The 22549-nt window shown below is 44.1% G+C and overlaps 1 protein-coding gene across 6 annotated transcripts in view; it reads right to left on the bottom strand.

The window, feature by feature from the left end:
- TGFBR3 (transforming growth factor beta receptor 3) overlaps positions 1-19716 on the bottom strand; it is a 206569-nt gene extending 186853 nt beyond the window's left edge. For 4 of the 6 annotated variants that reach the window (XM_005542754.4, XM_005542755.4, XM_074001730.1 and 1 more), the window contains exon 1: positions 19469-19716. The gene's annotated coding sequence lies outside the window, so the exon portion shown is untranslated. The remainder of the gene's footprint in view (positions 1-19468) is intronic. The other 2 variants (XM_065518744.1, XM_074001718.1) reach the window with 1 other exon arrangement.
- Between the last annotated feature and the right edge of the window lie 2833 nt (positions 19717-22549).

The following is a 22549-nucleotide window of genomic DNA, read 5'->3' as shown; positions in this document are numbered from 1 at the left end:
CTAACATGGCCTGGCTACATCCATGAGATGATTCAGAATCAGAACTAAACTAATCCCCATCTTCAAACAGATTTGGCACAAAGGGAGAAAAAGTCCTAGATTTGGATAAGAAATCTTTGGACTCACATCCAAGCACAATCAATATTCAATAAATATTACTACTATATGCCAGGCACTGTTCAAGATGCCAGGGATATACCAATGAAAAAAGACACCAAGGCCGGGCGCGGTGGCTCAAGCCTGTAATCCCAGCACTTTGGGAGGCCGAGACGGGCGGATCACAAGGTCAGGAGATCGAGACCATCCTGGCTAACACGGCGAAACCCCGTCTCTACTAAAAACACAAAAAATTAGCCGGGCAAGGTGGCGGCGCCTGTGGTCCCAGCTACTCGGGAGGCTGAGGCAGGAGAATGGCGGGAACCCGGGAGGCGGAGCTTGCAGTGAGCTGAGATCTGGCCACTGCACTCCAGCCTGGGCGACAGAGCGAGACTCCGTCTCAAAAAAAAAAAAAAAAAAAAAAGAAAAGAAAAAAGACACCAAAAATCCTGCCCTCAGGGAGCTTATATCCTAGTAAAAATATCATTTACTACTTCACGCAAGACATTTAATTTCCTGAAGTTTCTCCTTTCAACAAATCTTTACTGCTTACTCTGCTAAGCAATGGCCAAAGAGACATGTTTTTTGCCCTTGTGGGCTTAAAAGCTGGTGAGATAAACAGACAATAATCACAAATATATAATTACACGATATAATCAGAGCTCTAAAGGAAAAGTATCCACAACTTGAAGATAAGTGAAGATTTAAAAAGTCAGGTGAGGAATGATATTGCAGGCAGAGGAAGCATTACAGGAGGGAGGAGAGCTGCAGAGCAAAAAGGGAAAGAGAAGAGGAATAAGTTCAAGGAGGGGTTTAAACAGGGAATGGCGTGATCAGATGGGATTATTAAAGATTTCCTTCACACTGTACAGAGAACAGACTGAAGTGAGGCCAGAGCGCCTGGACAATCAGTTGAGATTCTCACAGCATGTCAGACAAGAAAGGATGGAGGTTTAGATCAGAATGGAGCCTCAGTTTCCTCCTTCGTAAAGATTGTAACAGACGAAATTTACCTACATCACAGGGTTGTTGCAAGAATCAAATGAGACTGTGCACGTACAGTATTAAAACTATCATTTATCATTAGCAAGCTGTTTCTACCAAAGAGATTTATTATCCTGAGGTGTCAGATTAAAGTCCCAACATTCTGTGGCTGCCAGTGGCAGGAAAAGAAAGGAGGAAGATTACTCTGGAACTACCTGTACTGGTAGGCACAGGGGAGGCCGTAGGCACGGGGGAGGCAGTAGGCACAGAGGGTACGAGGAAAGCAGAGAAGCCTGACTCCACTCTACCTGTTCTGTGCCGGCTGCCTTCAGAGGCGAGGTGGGCTGTCCCTCCAAAGCAGGCCCACCCTCATTCCTGGCTGGGAGCATGATCAACAGATCTGGCCCCAGCAGCCTTGGTTTCCTTGGGGCTGAACTTCAGTCCGTCCTTAAAAGCCCTTCCATCTATCCCAAGCACAACACACCTCACTCCCAAGCAAAATACAGGAAAAAGGGAGGGTGGGTGTTGATACATTTCACAAAATTGGAAAAGACCATGTTTTATTCAAACTCACAAACCAGGATGGCTTTTTCACCCACCCTTGCAATACTCTAAGAACCACCTTTTCATATTTAAGATTTTTGCGTCCAAAGGTTTCTGTAGCTTTTCATTTATAAGGGTGTCTGCTTTTAAGCTACAATAAAGAACTATATTTGGGGGTTCAAACCCTGGCTTACCCAGCTGTGTTACATTGAACAAGTCATTTAGCCCCTACCACTCCCTCATCTGTAAAATGGTAGCAATATTTTGATTATAATATATGAGACAGAATATTAGGCATGGTACCTAAAACAATACATGGCCCACACAGTCTATTTTATTTTATTTTATTTTATTTTATTTATTTATTTATTTTTTTGAGATGGAGTCTCACTCGGTCGCCTAGGCTGGAGTGCAATGGCGCAATCTCAGCTCACTGCAACCTCTGCCTTTGGGTTCAAGCAATTCTCTTGCCTCAGCCTCCCAAGTAGCTGGGATTACAGGCATGCACCACCTCGCCTGGCTAATTTTTGTATTTTTAGTAGAGACAGGGTTTCACCATGTTGGCCAGGCTGGTCTCAAACTCCTGACCTCAGGTGACCCACCTACCTCAGCCTCCCAATGTGCTAGGATTACAGGTGTGAGCCACTGCACCTGGCCCCACACAGTCTATTTTAAACAAATAATAGTCATTGGTACTTTTATGGTTAAAATATACCTAGACTTTCAAAAAGAAAATAAGCAAACTACTAGTAGCAAGGCAACAGAAAGTTGTTTATAGCAAATTTTGTATTATTTTGGAGATTAGACTTCATCATCTAGAATTTCAAAAATTCCCTCCATCACCAAAAAATAATGATTCCAAATTCCATACAAGGTACGGGTTCTAAAGATACTCATAATGTAGCAAACTGTTCAAATGGGGGTGAAGCCACTGCCTCAACATTTCCAGTATAAGTTACAGGGATCGGGCTGCAGGGTCCTTCTCGATTCTATCTGATGATTCCCAGTTAGCCGCAGGGGTTTGGCTGGGGGCTATGGAACTCAATCTGGCACTGCCACCAAACCAGCCAAGCTACCTAGAGTGAGGAATCAGCTGTCCTCAGAAAGGTTTAAATCATAAAGCTGTAATTATTCAAGCAAAATTCAGCATATCAGAATATTCTCAGGACAACAGTCATCCTCCCTCAGGCCCTAGCAAGCACGTGGCCATTGAAAAAAGCTTTCGATAGCCTGGACAACATAGTGAAAAGCTGTCTCTACAAAAAATCTAAAAGTGCGCCGGGTGTGGTGGTTTACAGCCCAGGCATGTGAAACACTAAGAATTAAAACTCTTCAACGGTTGCCCACTGCTGTCGAGATAAACAGCAAAACTTCACATGGCCACCAACCATCGTCTAGTTAGTCCAAGCTCATCTTCTGCACGCTCCAGCCACACTAGTGTCAATTCAGTCCCACAAAAGGGCCAAGTCCTCACCTTCCAAAAGTGATGTTCACTATATCAGAACTCAACATCCCTCCATGGTCCCTAGGATGGTCACTTTCTAATATCTTCAGGTCTCAGCATAAGCCTTACTTCTTTAAGAAAGCCTCCTCTGATTCCCTTGGACCAAGTTAAACTTGGACACCTAGAACGCAGTACAATCCAACCCTCCAACCCTTCAGGTTGTAATTATTATGTAATTATTTCCTTCCAGGTACAGCTTTCCCACTGTCTTAATTCCAGCAAGGCAGATCATAGTCTACCTACACTTGGCTGACAGTGGGCATCTAATGAAGGTACCACAGTGGACTACAGGTATAAAAAACTACTGTGTATACTACAATAAAAATAGTACAGGCCAGGAACTGTAGCTCACACCTGCAATCCCAGCACTTTGTTAGGCCAAGGTGGGCAGATAACTTGAGGTCAGGAGTTCCAGACCAACCTGACCAACATGGTGAAATCACATCTCTACAAGAAATACAAAAATTAGCTGGGTGTAGTGGCACATGCCTGTAATCTCAGCTATTCGGGAGGCTGAAGCAGGAGAACCACTTAAACTCGGCAGGTAGAGGTTACAGTGAGCTGAGATCATGCCACTGTATTCCAGCCTGGGCAACAGAGCAAGACTCTGTCTCAAAGAGAAAAAGAAAACTGCCAGGCACGGTGGCTCACGCCTGTAATCCCAGCACTTTGGGAGACCGAGATGGGCGGATCACAAGGTCAGGAGATCGAGACCATCCTGGCTAACACGGTGAAACCCCATCTCTACTAAAAATACAAAATATTAGCCGGGCGGTGTGGCGGGCGCCTGTAGTTCCAGCTACTCAGGAGGCTGAGGCAGGAGAATGGCGTGAACCCGGGAGGCGGAGCTTGCAGTGAGCCGAGATCGCGCCACTGCACTCCGGCTTGGGCTACAAAGCAAGACTGTCTCAAAAAAAAAAAAAAAGAAAGAAAAAAAAAAGAAAACAGAAAAAATAGTACAGCAGGATAAGTTATTAGAACATTTCTCGATAACAAATAAGAGTTGTGCACAAGAACCTCAGGCATCCTCAAAGGAAAAGGAGGCAGGAGTGCAACCATCAGCATGTTTTACCAGCTCAGACCTTCTGGGTCCTACTTCCTTCATCTCTAATATGAAGAAATTAAATAAGAAAATCTTCTATTCTATATCATACTATAATTGTCATTACATGGACTAATAATCCTGAATCCCTTCTAGAAAATGAGACTTCAAACACACTTGTAGAAATCTGAAATGCATAATTATGTAAAGGCTAGCAGGAATAACTTCACAAAACGGGAAAGTGTTATCCAAGAAAAATATTCAACTTGACAACATAAGAATAAATAGAATATTAATACTACATTAGCTATTTTAATACATAACTTATGTAAACAAAAATTATTTAAATGCAGTATCTTCCCAACAATGTAAGCACACATAAAACCTGAATTTTGTCAGATCTGCCCATTGTATCACAATCTGCCATTTTTATGCTATTTCTCAAAGTCTAAGAACTCTACTGATGGTCCTCACCTCATTCTAAAAGGGACTTCTGATTAATCCCATCCTACTGTGAACATTCTGTCACTTAACATTTTGTGTATAATTCGTTCCACATTATCTTCTAGTCAGAGCCAACTTGGAATGCTAGAAATAGGTAGTATCTACTCCGACCCTTTAATTTTACAGATTAGCAAACCAAAAATTAGAAAGGCTCAACAACTGGCCCAGCTTTACACAGCTACTTAGTTGCAAAGCCAAGACTTGTCCACATGCTGCTTTGTAATTATTCTGTGGTTGATCAAGTGTCTATACTTTATTCCCCTTCCTGTCAGAAGCTGACATCTCTGCTTTCTTCTGAACCCACATAATGTCTCAGCTATCACCTATTGAACACCTATCATGTATATCACAATTTCTCATTTAATCCTATCAACAACCCAAGGAGAGAGATGCCCTTTACTCCATTTTGTAGTGAGAAAAGTGAGGCTTCAAGATGCTAAGCAAGGCTGGGTACAGTGGCTCACACCTATAATCCCAGCACTTTGGGAGGCAGAGGCCAAAGGCTCACTTGAAGCCAGGAGTTCACAACCAGCCTGGGAAACATAGAAAAAATTAAAATAATTTGAATATCATGAGTTTCTCAAAAAAAAAAAAAAACAAATAAATACAATCAAAAATATTAGCCAGGCATGGTGGCACATGCTTATATTCCTAGCTACTTGGAAGGCTGAGGCAGGGGGATCACTTGAGCCCAGACGTTTAAGGCTGCAAGGGAGCTACAATGGCACCACTGCACTCCAGCCTAGGCAACAGAGAGAGTGGGACTCTGCTCTGTCACCAAAAAAAAAAAAAAAAAAAAAAAAAAAAAAAAAAAAAACCATGCTAAGCAACCCGAAGTCACCAGCTTATAAATCCTGGCACCAGGACTTAAGTCCAGGTCTGTGTAATTCCACGCCCATGCTCTTAACCACTACAAACAGGGAATCCTCCAGAAACAGCTGACTTACAAAAAAAAGATAGGGACTGTGCCTATTACTAAGCCACTGTAGATATCAACCAGGCCCTGCATGGACTCTCACTTTCTGGTGGTGGGTAGTCTGACGAGATCTGACACAAGGGACAAATTATTTTGTTCTGAAACCAGGGTGGCAGGCCTTGATCAGCAGTTTTAGTTGACTTCATTCATTCACTCAACAAACATTTATTAGCACCTACCCTGTCTTGGGCACTGTTCAGGGAGGTGGGCACATAGCAGCAAATTAAACACACCCTGTTTTCACACAGTTTACCTTCTAAAGGTAGGGACAGACAGACAACAAACAAATAATATGTCAAGGCCTGATAAGACCTAGGAAAGGAAAATAAAGCAGGTTAAGGAGAGAGAGTGATGACAGGAGGGATGCTATTTTAGACAGGGTGGTCAAAGAGGGCCTCCCAGACAAGGTAACATTTAAGCACAGAGGTAAGAGACAAAGCTACAACAAAATCTAAAGGAAAAACCTCCCAGGCAGTGGGAATAGCGAATGCAAAGGTCCTGAGGTAAGAGCATGCTTGGTTTGTCCTAGAAGCAGACTACAGTATAGCATAGTGGAAAGTGTGGGGCTCCCACAGCCTACCTGAGTTCAAATCCCCCACCTGACTTTTCTAAGCAATATAATTTTGGGCAACTTACTTAAAGTTCCACGCCTGATCTGTAAAGTAGAGATAATGATTCTATCTCCTTCATGGGGTTGTTATGATGATTAAATTAATAAAGAAAGCAGTTACTCCCTAGTATGTTGTTAGAAATTCAGGAAATGGTAGCTATGATTATTTTTAACTACTCACTGATAACTCAGTTCCATTCCAGACAATTTATTTTCAATGTGGTAGCTTTGAATCCCAGGGTGAATGACACTGCAGGCTTTGTACATGGCCAATAGCTTCCTCCTAAGCCTTTGACTTTCTTGGCTGGGCTTCCTATCCCTGTAGGAACCATGCCGATGTTATCTCAATAAGAGCAGGAGGCAAATTCCTCTAACTTTACTATTACACTAATACAAATTATGTACTCCATTCCACATAATCCCTACCCACAAGAGTCTGACACTTCTTCAGAGCTGAATTTATTACCCCGTGGATTTAAGGTATTGGTTTCACAAGACGGGGTCCTGCCAATCCTGACTTCCCACTAGCACCACCAGCAGAAGCAAGCAGAAATTTCAGTGACAACCCCTTATCTTGAGAAGGGTTAAAACTTCACTTCAAAAGATGGTAATTTAATTTTAAATAATCCATTCTCCAATGTCCTTTTTGCCTAAAATTAAGATTTGTTTTCAAAAAAATTAGAACATCAAAGCAAAACTCCTCAAGAGTCATCTGGCCTAAAAGTCTCAAGACAGAACATAGCCCCCAAGCAAGGCAGCTCTGGACGGGACTGTGTGACCAGACAAGGGGATGGGCACAGAAACAAGGCAAGATGTCAGGGCTGCAAGGAAATTCTGCCCTGTTTCCCCCTGCCCTCTTCCCTAGCTCTTTTCTTTAATGTTGTGTTTGCTTTTCATCTTTGTAGCCTGCTAGGTTAAAGGGCAAACCACAGGCAGAGAGAAACCTCAGCAAGCCCATGCCTGTTAGACATAAAATGGGAGTCTTCCCAAACCACTTGTAAGGATGGGGGGACCCACGGGTGCTGCTTCGAGTCAGACAATGAAAAAGAGGTCAGTGTTCTAGTCCAACGAGTCTTAAATGAGGTTTTTTAAAAATCAGATTCTCCTTCCCCGAGATCTGATGGTTTTCTCTTTTTTTGAGGGGGTGGTGGGAGAGGGGGATAGGGTTTCACTCTGTCACTCAGGCTGGTGTGCAGGGGCTTGATCATAGCTCACTGCAGCCTCAAACTCCTTGGCTCAAGCTATTCTCCCACCTCAACTACAGTCCCTGTAAGCAGGGACTCTGTTTCCCAGGCTGCAGTGCAGTGGCACTATCTCAGATCACTGCAACCTCCGCCTCCCAGGTTCAAGCAATTCTCCTGCCTCTGCCTCCCGAGTAGCTGGGATTACAGGTGCCTGCCACCAAGCCCAGCTAATTTTTGTATTTTTTTAGTAAAGACGGGTTTTTACCATGCTGGCCAGGCTGGTCTCGAACTCCTGTCCTCAGTCTCCAAAAGTGTTGGGATTACAGGCCTGAGCCACCATGCCTGGCCCAATTTTCCCTTTTTAATGCCCTGAGTGCACCTATAACTGGGGCTATAAGAAATCCATAAAATGGACTGGGCGCTGTGGCTCACGCCTGTAATCCTAGCACTTTGGGAGACCAAGGCAGGAGAATCACTTGAGATCAGGAGTTCAAGACCAGCCTGGCCAACATGGTGAAACTCCGTCTCTACCAAAAATACAAAAAAAAATTAGCTGGGCATGGTGGCATGTGCCTGTAATCCCAGCTACTTGGGAGGCTGAGGCAGGAGAATGGCTTGAACCCAAGGAGGCAGAGGTTGCAGTGCGCCAAGATTGTGCCACTGCACTCCAGCCTGGGTGACAGAGTGAGACCCTGCCCCCCCCCAAAAAAAAAGTCATAAAATGATGCTTCTCATTCATTTATTAATTTAATAATGTTTATCAAGTGCCTGCTTCATGCCAGGACTGTTCCAGGTGTGGGTATTCAACAGAGAACAAAACATAAAAATCCCTGCCCTGATGGAGCTTTCATTCTAGCTAGAGGAAACAGACTATAAACAAGATACATAATTATATATTACATACAGACCAATGCTAAGAAAACAAAGCAGAAAAGGGAGAGACAAAGTATGTGTGTGAGGTTTTGGTTTGTCTGTTTTGAATAAGGACCTAACAAAAGCGAATTCTGTACCTATTTGGGGAAAAACATTCCAAGCAAAGGAAACAGCACGTGCAAAGGCCCTGAGACAGAGCGTATCTGGCGTGCTCAGGGGCCAACAATCAGGCGTGGCTGCTGGAGCAGAGTGAGCAGCCTAGAGAGCACAAGAGGGAAGTCAACTGGGTCACCAGCATGAGAGTGGTGGGCTCGTTGTGCAGGGCTTTACAGATCACTGTGAGAATTTTGGCTTTTATTCTGAGAAAGGCAAGAATAAACAGTAGAGTGTTTTTTGTTTTGTTTTGTTTTGAGACGGAGTCTGGCTCTGTCACCAGGCTGGAGTGCAGGTGCAATCTCGGCTCACTGCAACCTCCACCTCCTGGGTTCAAGCGATTCTCCTGCCTCAGCCTCCCGAGTAGCTGGGATTACAGGCACGTGCCACCATGCCAGGCTAATTTTTTGTATTTTTGGTAGAGATGGGGTTTCACCATGCTGGCCAGGCTGGTCTCAAACTCCTGACTTTGTGATCCGCCTGCCTCAGTCTCCCAAAGTGCTGGGATTACAGGCGTGAGCCACTGCTCCCAGCCTAGAGTGTCTTAAGCAAGGGAATGAAGGAATCTGACTTAGGGTTTATCACAATCGTTCTGGCTATTGGGTGGGAACCAGGCTGCAGAAGGGCAGGGAGGGGAACACCGTTCTCTGGTTGTTCTCATCTTTAGAGAAACTTAAGGAAGATTATTCTAAGCCCCACTCTAACCCTAAACTCTATGATTCTGAGTTGATTTCCTGTGTCTTTTCTATAGCTATAATTTATATCAACTGTAAGCCTGATCTTTCCCCAAAGTCATAACTGAAGTGGGCTGAAATGAAGAATTCCATTTTTCAATATATCTATAAACCAGGCCCATGCTACACACCTAGGATACCAAGATGGTAAGACTCGATCCTGCTCTAGGGAATCTGCCGAAGGAAGAAAAAAACATTCTCATGAGTCAGCAAGAGAAGCACCTGCCAGGAGGAGCCACATGAAGCCCCACCAGAGGAGCTGGCAGCAGTGAGAGCCTGGAAGAGTAAGCAAGAACCCCCACAGAGAAGAAGGGACATGGGAAATACAGAAGGTGACACTGTGGAGACTATGGACCACAGAGAAGTAATATGGTGGCTTTTGGACTGTAATAGAAAAACCTACAGAAAAACCAGATGGCACTGTCTGAGAGGCTGTTGGAAATAAGGGTGTGAAAAAACTGGGAGCTGTTGATATTGAAGCACAGAAATATGAGCAACTCAATGTAGACTGAAAAGACAAGAAAAAGAAAAGAGGAAGGGAGGGAAGGAGAGGGGAGGAAAGGAAAATGGAACCTTGGAAAATGTCAACCCATAGGGATCAAGCATTCAAAAGGAAGACTGGGCCGGGCACTGTGGCTCACGTCTGTAATCCCAGCATTTTGGGAGGCTGAGGCAGGTAGAGCACCTGAGGTCAGGAGTTCAAGACCAGCCTGGCCAACATGGCGAAACCTTGTCTCTACTAACAATACAAAAAGTAGCTGGGCGTGGTGGTGCACGCCTGTAATCCCAGCTACTCGGGGGGTGGGAGTATGCAGCTGAGGCAGGAGAATTGCTTGAACCCGTGAGGCAGAGATTGCAGTGAGCCGAGATCGCGCCACTGCACTCCAGCCTGGGCAACAGCGTGAGACTCCGTCTCAAAAAAAATAAATAAATAAATAAATTTAAAAAAAAAAAAAAGGAACGAAATGGAAGACTGAAGAGACATCTGGAACATAAGAGGAAAACCAGGAGAACTCATTTCAGGGCAACCAAGAAAAAAAAATGGGAGAAAAAGGAAAGTAAAGCAGCAAATGCAACTTTGCACTCTGCACTTCGCACCTCTTCTAGCACCTCATGGGGGTGTGGTGGGCGTGGGAGCCAGCAGCAGGCAGGAGAGTAAATGGGAGGTGAGAAGAAAAGCACCAAGAGCTAAAACACATTAGCCTCAGTGACAAGACTAAGAGTTATCAAAGATTATGTAGCATCAGGAAAGTCTTATTCAACACTCTGTAGAGGTGTAAGGTATGAGAAACAGGAACTAAGACCTGCCGGGGGTGATCTTCTGGCGGTGGAAAGGAGATTTCTTAGTTAACACCTAGGTCTCACAGGACCACTAATCCCGAAACTAGCAGTAGGCATCCAGAAAGGCTAGTTGGCTTCTGACAAGTGCTGAGGACAATAGATTCACCCACACATCATCCAAATGCTAGGCTTCGCACCTCCATACCTTTCTCACACTAACATCCCTAATTTTCTCCTCCAGCAGAATAATGCTAGGCAGCAGGGAATACATTTCAGTTCAAAGCATGGTAAAAAAAAAAATCACATAACAAAAACCATAGCACCACTACCAGGCATGATGCTGTGAGCCCATAACCTGGGACCATTTAGGCAGGAAAAGGCTTTACCAAAAACAAGCTGGGTCCCGGAACACTGGACCCAAATCCCTTCATGTCAGCAAAAACTGCCTAAATGTTCTTCTGTTTGCTCTCTGAGAAACGAAAAGAAGCCGAAGGAGGAAAAAGCCTTTAATCCTAAAATTATTCTTAATTTCCAATACAGAGCATTTGAGAAAAATCTGAAAGCCAACAGAAAAACTAGCAGATTCTTTAAAATGTGTGTCTACAGTCCTTTCTCCTTTACCCTCTACAAAAAAAGCAATCCAACTCCCAAATGATCATTTTTCTTGGCTTAATTTCACTATTTTTTGTGATACATAATTGGAAACAGACTACTTTTTCCTGGCTTTAGAGAACAGGATCTTCAGGGTTACAAGAGTTGCCAACTACAGAACCTCAACCTTAGCAAAATTTCTTTTGCAAACATCTTACCTATCTACCTACTTGAAATATATATTAACTCCAAAGAAAACACTTAAATCCCTTATTATTATGCAAAAGTGGATTTTCTCCCAACAAATTAGACACTCCCCTCCTTTTCCTAGCCTCCCTACCCATTGAAATCCTGCTCTGTGTTCAGCTATCTCCCACCCAAACATGACCAAAAGCCCTCACCAGCATGGTATCTAGATGGGATGCCTTTTGGAAGCATTTTCTTTTTTCTTCATATTTTCTTTTTTTTTCTTTTTGGTGGGGACAGGGACAAGGTCTCACTGTGTCACCCAGGCTGGAGTGCAGTAGTATGACCAAGACTCACTGCAGCCTCGAACCTCCTGGCTCAAGCAATCCTCCTGCCTCAGCCTTCTGAGAAGCTACAAGCGCACACCACCACGCCTGGCTAATTTTTAATTGACATTTTCAGGAATTTAGAAGAATTGGTTCTACAGGAAAGCTCCTTATTTAGCCCACACAGTGAATGAAATTAAAACCTGGAACATCTTAGAGAACAACCACTCTAACAATGAAATAAAGATGCCACAAATTGAAAAAAGATATAAATATGGAAAAATGTGAAATGCAACTAGTAGGTCATCCTTCCCCTAGCTCCTGTGTCAAAAAAACATGATACATCCAATGGCTGTACAGCTATTGTAATGAATAATGAGTATGACAGCTTAAAAGCTCAAAGACAAGTGTCTTTACAAAATGGGTTGTTGGCCTAAGTGTTTTTTTTCAGGATTCAGATAATTTATCACGAATACATACCAAGTAACAATCTCTCTAAAGTCTCGAAAATAAGAAAATGAATAGGAATGTCTATTCAGAAAGGTTTTGGCAAAAAGATAGACCAGCAATAGGAAACATGCCCATTTAGATCAGAAACTTCTCCCACACACATAGGGAAGACCTTATACTGCAATGATGCAAAATGTATGTAATGAGTCAATGGTGCTTTCCCTCAAAGTTAAATTTAATTTGCCAGCCAACTGCACAAAATCTAAATTAACAAAATGAGATACTTATTCTTTATGGGGAGTCAGAAGAGTTTTGTTTTAAAGAAAAAACCATAAAAGAGATAACTCACAGTAACACAGTGAGTATCTTACAAAAGTACTCAGGGTACCACATGAACACAAGGCTTTGTGATTAGAATCTAAGTTTTTCACCTCAAATAACCTTCCAAGAAAGAAAAGGAAAAAAAAAGCCACATTATGCTCCAGCAATTATCACACAGTTAGTTAATTATAAAATGAAATTTCCAAATAGTCTCCAGAGTATTTTTGCATCCAAGGACCAATATCACACTGTCAAAACAATAAATCACTAAAAATGCTAACAAAACGAATACTCCCAAAAGGGACCCTTTTCACTTGCCAGATGGATTTAAGTATTCGTCAAGTTTCCATTAGCAAAATAGTATGATACAAATTTAAAAAGAAATCCGGAGTCCTACTAGACCCTCCACCTGGCCCATGTGATGTTCTCACCTATGAAAGGTAGTGAGTCATGCCTGTGAAACTGCAGACCTTCGCCCAAGGCAATCTGATCCACAGGAAAGCTCAAGGACTAGTATCTGTAAAGACTGTTTTCTAAAGATCATTTTTCAAGGACTAATCAACTTAAATGTGTTTTTACAAATGATCCATCAGCAATTTTACACAAAAAACCTGACCTTCAGCATATACCAGAGAAATGAATTATATGCCTGGAAGGACAGAAAAGCAGGTGTTTCATCCTCCTGCAAACAGCACCCAACTCCAAAGGCCCCTTTCACTAAGAGTCCAATGTCCAGAGAGTATACGCTTCTTTATAACCATTTTTTTAAGTAACGATAGAGCTAACATTTCAGACTTAATTCTAAATTATTATCTTGGCAACAGTGTAACATTAAAGTCGGCTTGTGGGCGTGGTGGCTCACACCTGTAAACCCTGCACCTTGGGAGGTCGAGGCAGGGCAGATCACTTGAGGCCAGAAGTTTGAGACCAGCCTGGACAACATGACAAAACCCTGTCTCTACTAAAAATACAAAAATTAGCCAGAGGGGTGGCCCCCGCCTGTAATCCCAGTTACTTGGGAGGCTGAGGCACAATAATCGCTTGAACACAGGAAGCAGAGCTTGCAGTGAGCCAAGATCACACCACTGCGCTCCAGCCTCAGCGACAGAGCAAGACTCTGTCAAAAAAAAAAAAAAAAAAAACCATTAAAATCTAAGTCTAAAAATCAACTTTGCCAGGCTCTACATATAACTAAATCCTCTTCCCAGGCTGGAAGAAGATTTCAACATAACAGAAACACCAGCACAAAAACCAGACATTCAGTTCCCTGTCCTGCCCCCCTCCACACCAAAAAAATTATCTTCAGCAGGGCACATTAGGATGGCCTGAAGGCATCATTCTGGGGCTCTTGTTCCAGACCTTCTGTTTTAAATATGGTCTCTATCCCTCATAAGCAGTTGTCAGCCTATTAAGTCTTCATCTTTGGCCTGAAAAACTGAAGAATAAAAAATGAAGAATAAGTTCCAAATGAGAGTAGCTTCATGCAGAATTTATATTAATGTTGTTTCAAAAACACATTTTGGTTGAGAGAGCAAGACATCAAAATCATTATTCAAGAGGGGAGGAAGAATGCTTGGAAATTTGTGCTGATTCTTAAGCAAGGACTTTGCAAGCAGAGAAAATAAAGCTCAATGTCAGTTAACAAACAAATGTACTATTTCAAAAGATATAAAATAAGAAATCTAGAAATGGACAGAGCCCAGGAAATGAACCCAGATCCTTCTTGTAAGTCCCTTCCAAGCTGTGTTGATTTATTTCAGCTTGACTAGAAACTGAACAAATTAGCAACAGCTTGTGTTTTATGAAATGCTGCAAAGAAACAATGCTATCATTCCAAGTGTTACTCTGAAGATGTAGAACCACAGAAATTACTGCTATGGCTGTTGGTACACTTAATTTTCTTCCTACAGAAATGCCCTCACTCAATCTGCTGAAGGCTCACTGTTATGTGTTAAAGGTTAGCTTTTCATATAACCTAGATTCACTGTTAAATTCCAAATTGTTTATATTCCTAGTGGCAATACAAGATTGCTTTTACATTAAAGGTCCCTAAAAACATTTATCTAACTCAAGTTATGCAAATTTCAAAAAAGTTAACATTTTTAAAATTTACAATTGTTTTAAATAAGTTTAAAAATATAAGAAAAATGCTCCAGTAGACTGATGGAAATGGCAATAAAATCACTTTTAAATAACTGTTAAGACTGAAAAAGAAGACTGTCCTTTAGTAGCTAATAAATCTGACAGCCAGGAGCAGTGGCTCATGCCTGTAATCCCAACAATTTGAGAAGATGAGGCAGGAGGATCACTTGAGCCCAGGAGTTCGAGACCAGCCTGGGCAACACAGTGAGACTCTGTCTCAAAATATACATATATAAAATATATTATACATATTTTTAGATTATATATTAGATTTTATATATGTAAGATTTTACATATATTTATATATATTTTTATATGAATAAGTATATAAATAAAAATAAAAAATAAATCTGACAATTACAATTTTTAACCAACAGCAATGAAAGCACCACAAAAAATACATTTCAAAATGAATTATCAAGAACAGGGGTAATTCAAAATGACCACAGAGCAGAATCATCCAGGCAAAATATTTCAGCAAAGTTACTACTTACACAGCCACTGTCTAAGCTCTAACTGTTCTGTCTGTTAATCTTAAAATGTAAAGTCAGGTCCTTTCACAGATTTTTGAACCCAGGAAATTGGTCATCACTTATATACTAAAGAAGTCAGCAGTGATCACCTTCTTAAAACTCAAAGGACAGTTGAGTTCCCTGGGCTCTTAGGCTCCGATTCTGCCCTCAGAAAAACAAGCACTCACCTGACTTTCACAAGTCACAACCAAGTTTGCATGCAAGAGAGAAAAATTAATTCCTCTGAGTCTTAAAAAGAAGGGAAAAAAGAAAAAAAAAAAAGAATGGAGCAACACTTTCCTTCAAGCAAACGAAAGGCTTTCTGTAAGAAACCCCTAAGCAACCTGAAGGCATTTTGGCCCCCCAGCTGTCAGAGCACTGAATAAGGACAATTAATTTGCCAAGCTCCAAGACCAGGAACCATAAGCCTAGTAGGGAGTAGGAGGTTATAAGTGTTTGTTGAATTACTTGAGTAAACTAGAGCAAAGCATAGAAGACTAAATGAGATCCTAAATAAATGCTACTCCGTAGTGTAAGTGCAATGCTAAGATTTAAAAAGAAGGGACTAGACTAATTTTGAAAGTTATTTTAAAATAGGATCCATGGGACCCTAACGTGGTAAATGTAATAAAGGTAAATCAATACTACATAATACGGGGCCGGGCACAGTGGCTCACACCTATAATCCCAGCACTTTGGGAGGCCGGGGCGGGTGGATCATGAGGTCAGGAAATCAAGACCATCCTGGCTAACACGGTGAAACCCCATCTCTACTAAAAATACAAGAAATGAGCTGGGCGTGGTGGCAGGTGCCTGTAGTCCCAGCTACTCGAGAGGCTGAGGCAGGAGAATGGCGTGAACCCAGGAGGCAGAGGTTGCAGTGAGCCAAGATTGCTCCATTGCACTCCAGCCTGGGTGACACAGTGAGACTCTGTCTCAAAAAAAAAAAAAAAAACCTACATAATACGCAAGAAACAAGAAAGGAAACTGGCCTACAAAACTACAGACAAAACTTAAAAACCTTTTTTTTTTTTTTTGAGACAGAGCCTCGCTGTCTCCCAGGCTGGAATGCAGTGGCACGATCTCAGCTCACTGAAACCTCCACCTCCTGGGCTCAAGGGATCCTCCCACCTCAGCCTCTGGAGTAGCTGGGATTACAGGTGTGCACCACCACACTCGGCAAATTTTGTATTTTCTGTAGAGACTGGGTTTCGCCATGTTGGCCAGGCTGGTCTCAAACTCCTGACCTCAAGTGATCCACCTGCCTCGGCCTCCCAACATGCTGGGATTACAGGCATGAGTCACCGCACTCAGCCAAAAACTTTTTTTGAAAGTCAAGTTTGATTTTCCAAGCATATTTATTCTTATTGTTTATATTTACAGGTATGAGTATTCATAGACACATCACACCTATACTAGTATCAAATATGATACATCTGAACTATTACTATACTTGAACATTAACATAAGCCTCTGAGGAATGCACAGCAATAGAACTGCTGTTATTTAGGATTACTGATCCCCTATTGTCTTGCACTTAGAAGATGTTAATGAAAGATGATGACAGGATTGTGAACACACCAACCTCCCTGAGAACAAATTCATTATATCCAGTTTTCTACAAAAGACAAATGAGGATCATTACAAAGCATTCACAACAAATTCCTCTGGATTTCCAGTTCTACTAGATAAGTTGAAATATTATTCAAACTACACAAAATTAGTTTACATTCAAACTTCACTTTTTAAAGAGATGGGGTCTCACTATATTGCCCAGGCTGGTCTCGAACTCCTTGGCTCAAGTGATCCTCCTACCTCAGCCTCCCAAAGTGTTGGAATTACAGGTGTGAGCCACTGTGCCTGGCCTAAACACCATTTACGGAAACAAATTGAAAAAAAACTGTATGTGTGTTTATTATCTGTCCAGCCACCATGGCGTTCTTGACATATATTCAACACACAGGCCCTGTCCTCAAGGTCATTCTTAATCAGTTCAAATTAAATCTAGTCCTCCATTATAAACTCCAAAAGCAACTTGGTTATTTTGCTAGATATTTTGCCCTCCCTTTTCAAAATATATGTTTAATACTCTAAAAACGGGTTTATGCGCCTTACAGAAATCAACAGTGTGTTATGCTCCCCCTATTGACTAATATTCAAAATAACAATGAACTCCCCAGGGGTTGCCTTTGAAGTGCTGGGGTTCAAAAGTATGTTGGTGATTTTTTATATTTAAAAACATGAGCTGAATCAACAGTTGTTAGGCAAAGCTGCCATGTAACGGTCAGATTCCATCAAAACAGGAAAAATTAAAGTTGACAAATGACAAACCGAAGGGCCAAAAAAAAAAAAAAAAAAAAAGCTTAAGCCTTGAAACACTAAACAATGCAGAAATAAAGCCAAAAGCAAAGAACAGCAAGAAACAGAGCAACATCCTTTAACTGACACAATGGCATGAAATCAATTTCATGTTAATAGCCCTTAAGGGGGTAAGAATTATTTCCCTGCCTCCTGTGCCAACCCCAAGCTGTTTCCTAAGGAAGCCAAGTAATGGTGATCAACAATGTCTGGAGAATTAATAAAAGAAATTAAGAATAAAAATCCATGTTGGCCAGGCGTGGTGGCTGACGCCTGTAATCCCAGCACTTTGGGAGGCCAAGGTGGGTGGATCACGAGGTCAAGAGATCGAGACCATCCTGGCCAACATGGTGAAACGCCATCTCTACTAAAAATACAAAAGTTAGCCAGGCGTGGTAGTGCGCGCCTGCAGTCCCAGCTACTCGAGAGGCAGAGCCAGAAAAATCTCTTGAACCCGGGAGGTGGAGGTTGCAGTAAGCCGAGATCGCACCACTGCACTGCAGCCTGGGGACAGAGCGAGACTCTGTCACACACACACACAAAAAATCCATGTTAATTAATATAAGTCAGAGTTCTATTTATAATTATTTGGGGCCAGTGTTAGAGGAACTTTAATTCAGCACCCTCATAAGTATGTAAAATCACCTAAATTCATCACAGATACCTTATGTGTGTTTCAAGAGATATGCGTTCAGCTCAAATAGAAAGCTGAAAGATGGGAGAAGATGCATGGGGCTATGCACACAAATCTATGTACACACAAATCGGCCTGCACTTGCCGCTCTCGAGGGAGAAAGCTAGCTTTGGAGTCAGAACTAACAGAAAATTGTGTATGATCTTGGACAAGTAACTTAACCTCTAGTGTCTTATCTGTAAAATAAGGTCATTAATAGTGCTTTTCCCACAGAGATGCTGTGAGGATTAAGTGTACACAGTATGGGCTTACTAAACGTTAGCTGCTATTATCATCCAAAAGAAACAACTGAGTTCACACTGAAATCACTGTTTGCAGTCTGAGTACCATTTAGGAAGAAGAAATGGTCTTGACGTGTTTTTACTACCTGTGGAGACTTCTCCCAAACCGCTCACTTCTTCGGAAGGACGTAAAACTCAGAATACGCCCGGTTCCCCAGCACAGCCTGTCACTCCTACTATCCTCTGCCCTCGCCGCTCCTATCCTGCCACCGCAGGGCTAACGGCAAGCAGCGCTAACCTCCGTGCAGTGCTTAATTACTCTGTGCCAGGCACTATTGTAGCACCTTACACACATTAAATCATTCGATGCTCACAGCAACTTTACGGGGCAAGTACTACTATCCCCACTTCACAGCTAGGGAAATTGAACGGTTTTCTTCTTCCAGCTTTTTGTGAGGACACCAAATCCACTAAGTTCTACTTTGCCAAGGTAATTCATGCTTGACACGTCCGCTCTTGACACTATGCGATTCTGCAAAGCGGGGCAAATGCCCTAATAAGATCAAGTCTGCAAGCAGATTCTTCTAGCGACAGTCCAAGATTTCCAAGTTTACCCTAACCAAATGAATACAGAAGAAAGCCTTCAAAATAAACCGGGGCGCATTCTCTGCGTGGGGGGGCCGAGTTGCAGCTTGCGGCGCAGCCCGCAAGGCACCCTGAGGGCGCGGTCCGCGGGGAACGCAAACCGCGTCCGTGCACTAGTCGGGAGCCACAGCCTGGGCCACGGCAATTGACTGCGAACCCACAACAAACCATTCCCACCGACGCTGTCACGCGTCCGGAGGGAAGTGGCCGCCGCGCCCCGCAGGGGTCACAAGGACCCGCGGAGAGGAAGAGTGAGGGCGGGCGTGGACAATTCCTCCCCAGCACTGCGCATCGTCCGGAGCACTGCCTGCCCGTGCGGCCGCTCCCCACGCACCGCTGGCCACCGGTGCCCGCTCCCCGGAGCGTAAACACTCCCCCACCAGCGCCGCCCTCCCAAGCGCGGAGGTCCCAGAAGCTGGAGCGACCCTGGCCGGGAAGTAGGCACTGGCAGCCCGCGCCGCGCGGACGGGCACCGCGCAGCCTGCAGACCCCACAGCCCGGGCGGGCTGCAGCGCCGCGGGGCTGGGCCGGCACGTACCTCAGAGGCGGTGTGTCCAGCGGAGATCCACCCGCGGCAAGTTGGAGGAAAGCGGCGGAAAGTTTCCCCGCCCAGCGCTCGGCGGCGGCGAGCTCGGGCAGCTGCTGCGCCGCGGCACAACTACGCCATCCGGACCCGCTGGGGACTCTCACCTCCTGCAGGGAGCTCCGGGAATCGCGCAGGGAAAGTGGCCGGGGCGCGAGAGCCGCCGACTGCCCTCCTTCACTCACTGGGAAGAGGAAAGTGCCGCTCGGCGTCCCCGAAACCCTCGATTACCCCCATCAGGCCGACCCGGCGCACTCGCCCTCCCTCGCACACACGCGGGCGGGGACGGGCAGGACGCCACAGCAATCAGCGCGCGGGGGGAAGGGCGCTCCTCCGCCGGCCCCACCGGGGGCTCTCGGCCGCCCAGAAACTCCTCCTCCCGCCTCCCGCCTCCTTTCTCCTCCCCCTTTGCCTCCGCGGCTGATGGATGAGACCCGAGTGCTGCTCGAGCCTGTGTTTCCCTTCGGGCCGAGGAGGCAGAGAGAGAAGGGGCTAGGGGCGCGGCCGGGCTCAGCGCGCCCGGGTTGGGGCGGCCCCTGTCCTGGGGGAACCGCGGGGGAGATGCGGACGCGAGCTGCGGGGACTCGCTCCCTCAAACGAGGTCCTTCGAACTTTCCAGGACTCCCTGGAAGAGTTGGGTTTTCATTTGGTTCCTTGGTCTTTATATAAAAGTTATGAAACCTCAGATAATCTGATCACAGCCTCTTGCCCTCTCCCCAGCACAGCTCCCCCATGCACACATTCATTCTGTCCCTGTGTTTTTTCCCAACCTCCGGTCCTGCTTGTTGTCACGCTCTGATGCTGGGCGCCAGCGGAGTCTTGCCTCTTCCTCTCTAGCAACTAAGACTGCATTACCTAGTCGTTCCCCTGCTAGCTAAATAAATTAATACGAATAATGGAGCCAGGTCAGCATTACCGGCGTTACCCGGTGGTAGGCGGGACATGAACTACAGTCTCGGCGGGGCAACGTCCTAAGCACCTGTGCCTGTGAAGTACACGCTGCGGAAGCTGAATGCAGGCATCAGAACACCACTTTGATACTCTTGCTTACACTCAGTTTTTCCTATTAAAAAGTATACTTAAGTAACAGTACATTGTTTTACAAACAGGCAGGTTAAATGACCGTGGACTGACAGGTTTCAAAGACCAGACTTCCAGTCCTGAGTACTGTGCGACTTTCCATAAATGGCTGACGGCTAATAGTTGTCAAGGCTCAGTTCAAATGATGGGCTTGGCCTAGTTCTTCCAGTTCTAAAGGGCTATGGACCTATGCCTTTTTTTTTTTTTTTAATTAATTAATTAATTTTTTGAGACGGTATTGCCCAGGCTGGAGTGCAGTGGCACAAACTCAATCTCAGCTCACTGCAACCTCTGCCTCCCAGGCTCAAGCGATTCTCCCACCTCAGCCTCCTGAGTAGCTGGGATTAGTGACAAATGCCACCACATCCAGCTAATTTTTTGTAGAGATGGAGGGGGTTGGCAGGGCGGAGGGGGGCGAGGGGAGTTTCACTTTGTTGCCCAGGCTGGTCTCAAACTCCTGAACTCAAGAGATTGCCCTGCCTTGGCCTCCCAAAGTGCTGGAATTAGAGGCGTTAGCCGCTGCACCTGGCTCAGTCTTAGGCTTTTAATATGTTGGAGAGTAGAATGAGGAGGCTTCTTATGACATGTTATTTGGAAAGTTATTGAGAGAACAGGAAATATTTCTCGTCCTCTTCCTCTTTTACCTATAGGTAGAGAATCCACCCAATTGCAGAATTGGAGATTCATTCACAAAGGTCAAATGTCATCAGTCACCTGAATTACTGCAAAAATCTCCTCAATGAACCATTTTTTTCCTTACCAGTATTCATTGAGCACTGACTGTGGAAGAGCCCTGAGTCAGGCATTGGGAATACAAGTAGGCATAATATTCTGAAAGAATAAACAGTCCAGATGGAGCTAGCCTCTGCTTTTATAAAGTCTCTCTAAGTTTAAGGCCTTAAGATTTCTCCTAGACTCAAATTAAACAGTATTTGATATGGTTTGGCTGTGTCCCCACCCAAATCTCATCTTGAATTAAGTCCCACAATCCCCATGTGTCCCAGGAGGAACCCAGTGGGAGGTAATTGAATCATGGGGATGAGTTTTTCCTGTGCTGTTCTCGTGATAGTGAATAAGTCTCACGAGATCTGATGGCTTTAAAAACAGGAGTCTCCGTGTACCAGCTCTCCCTTTGCCTGCTGCCATCCATGTAATATGTGACTTGCTCCTCTTTACCTTCTGCCATGATTGTGAGGCCTCCCCAGCCATGTGGAACTGTAAGTCCAATAAACGTCTTTCTTTTGTAAATTGCCCAGTCTCGGGTATGTCTTTATCAGCAGCATGAAAACAGACTAATACAGTATTTATGCCTTGTTATCAAGTTTTAGTTTCAAGTACAGATGAGAACACTTGAACTAGATGTGAATATTTAATCCCACATTTAAATGTACTGGCCAGGTGAGGTGGCTCATGCCTATAATCTCAGCAATTTGGGAAGCCCAGGTAGGTGGATCACTTGAGGTCAGGAGTTCCAGACCAGCCTGACCAACATGGTGAAACCCCATCTCAACTAATATACAAAAATTAGCCGGGCATGGTGGCAGGCACCTGTAATCCCAGCTACTCAGGAGGCTGAGGCAAAAGAATTGCTTGAACCCAGGAGGCAGAGGTTGCAGTGAGCTGAGATGGTGCCATTGCGCTACAGCCTGGACAAGAGCAACACTCTGTCTCAAAAAAATTAAATTAAATGTATCAATCATGTTGAGGCTTTCTAAATAAAACAGCATGGTAGATAATTTAGGAGTGTCTTGTCTTTTAAGAGTGATGAAGCAACTGTTCCCCATAGAGCCAGATTCACAACAGTAGCCATCAACATCTGAGCCAGCCTGGGTACTAAATTCTTGTTTGTTTGTTGTTGTTTTGAGACAGAGTCTCAAAAAAGAGCCTGCCGCCCAGGCTGGAGTGCAGTGGCGCGGTCTCAGCTCACTGCAACCTCTGCCTCCCAGGTTCAAGCGA

This window comes from Macaca fascicularis, chromosome 1 (assembly GCF_037993035.2).
Source record: "Macaca fascicularis isolate 582-1 chromosome 1, T2T-MFA8v1.1".
In the NCBI taxonomy this organism is placed as follows: domain Eukaryota; kingdom Metazoa; phylum Chordata; class Mammalia; order Primates; family Cercopithecidae; genus Macaca; species Macaca fascicularis.
Note: the sequence above shows the minus strand (reverse complement) of the source record. Positions and strands in the feature narration are given on the sequence as shown.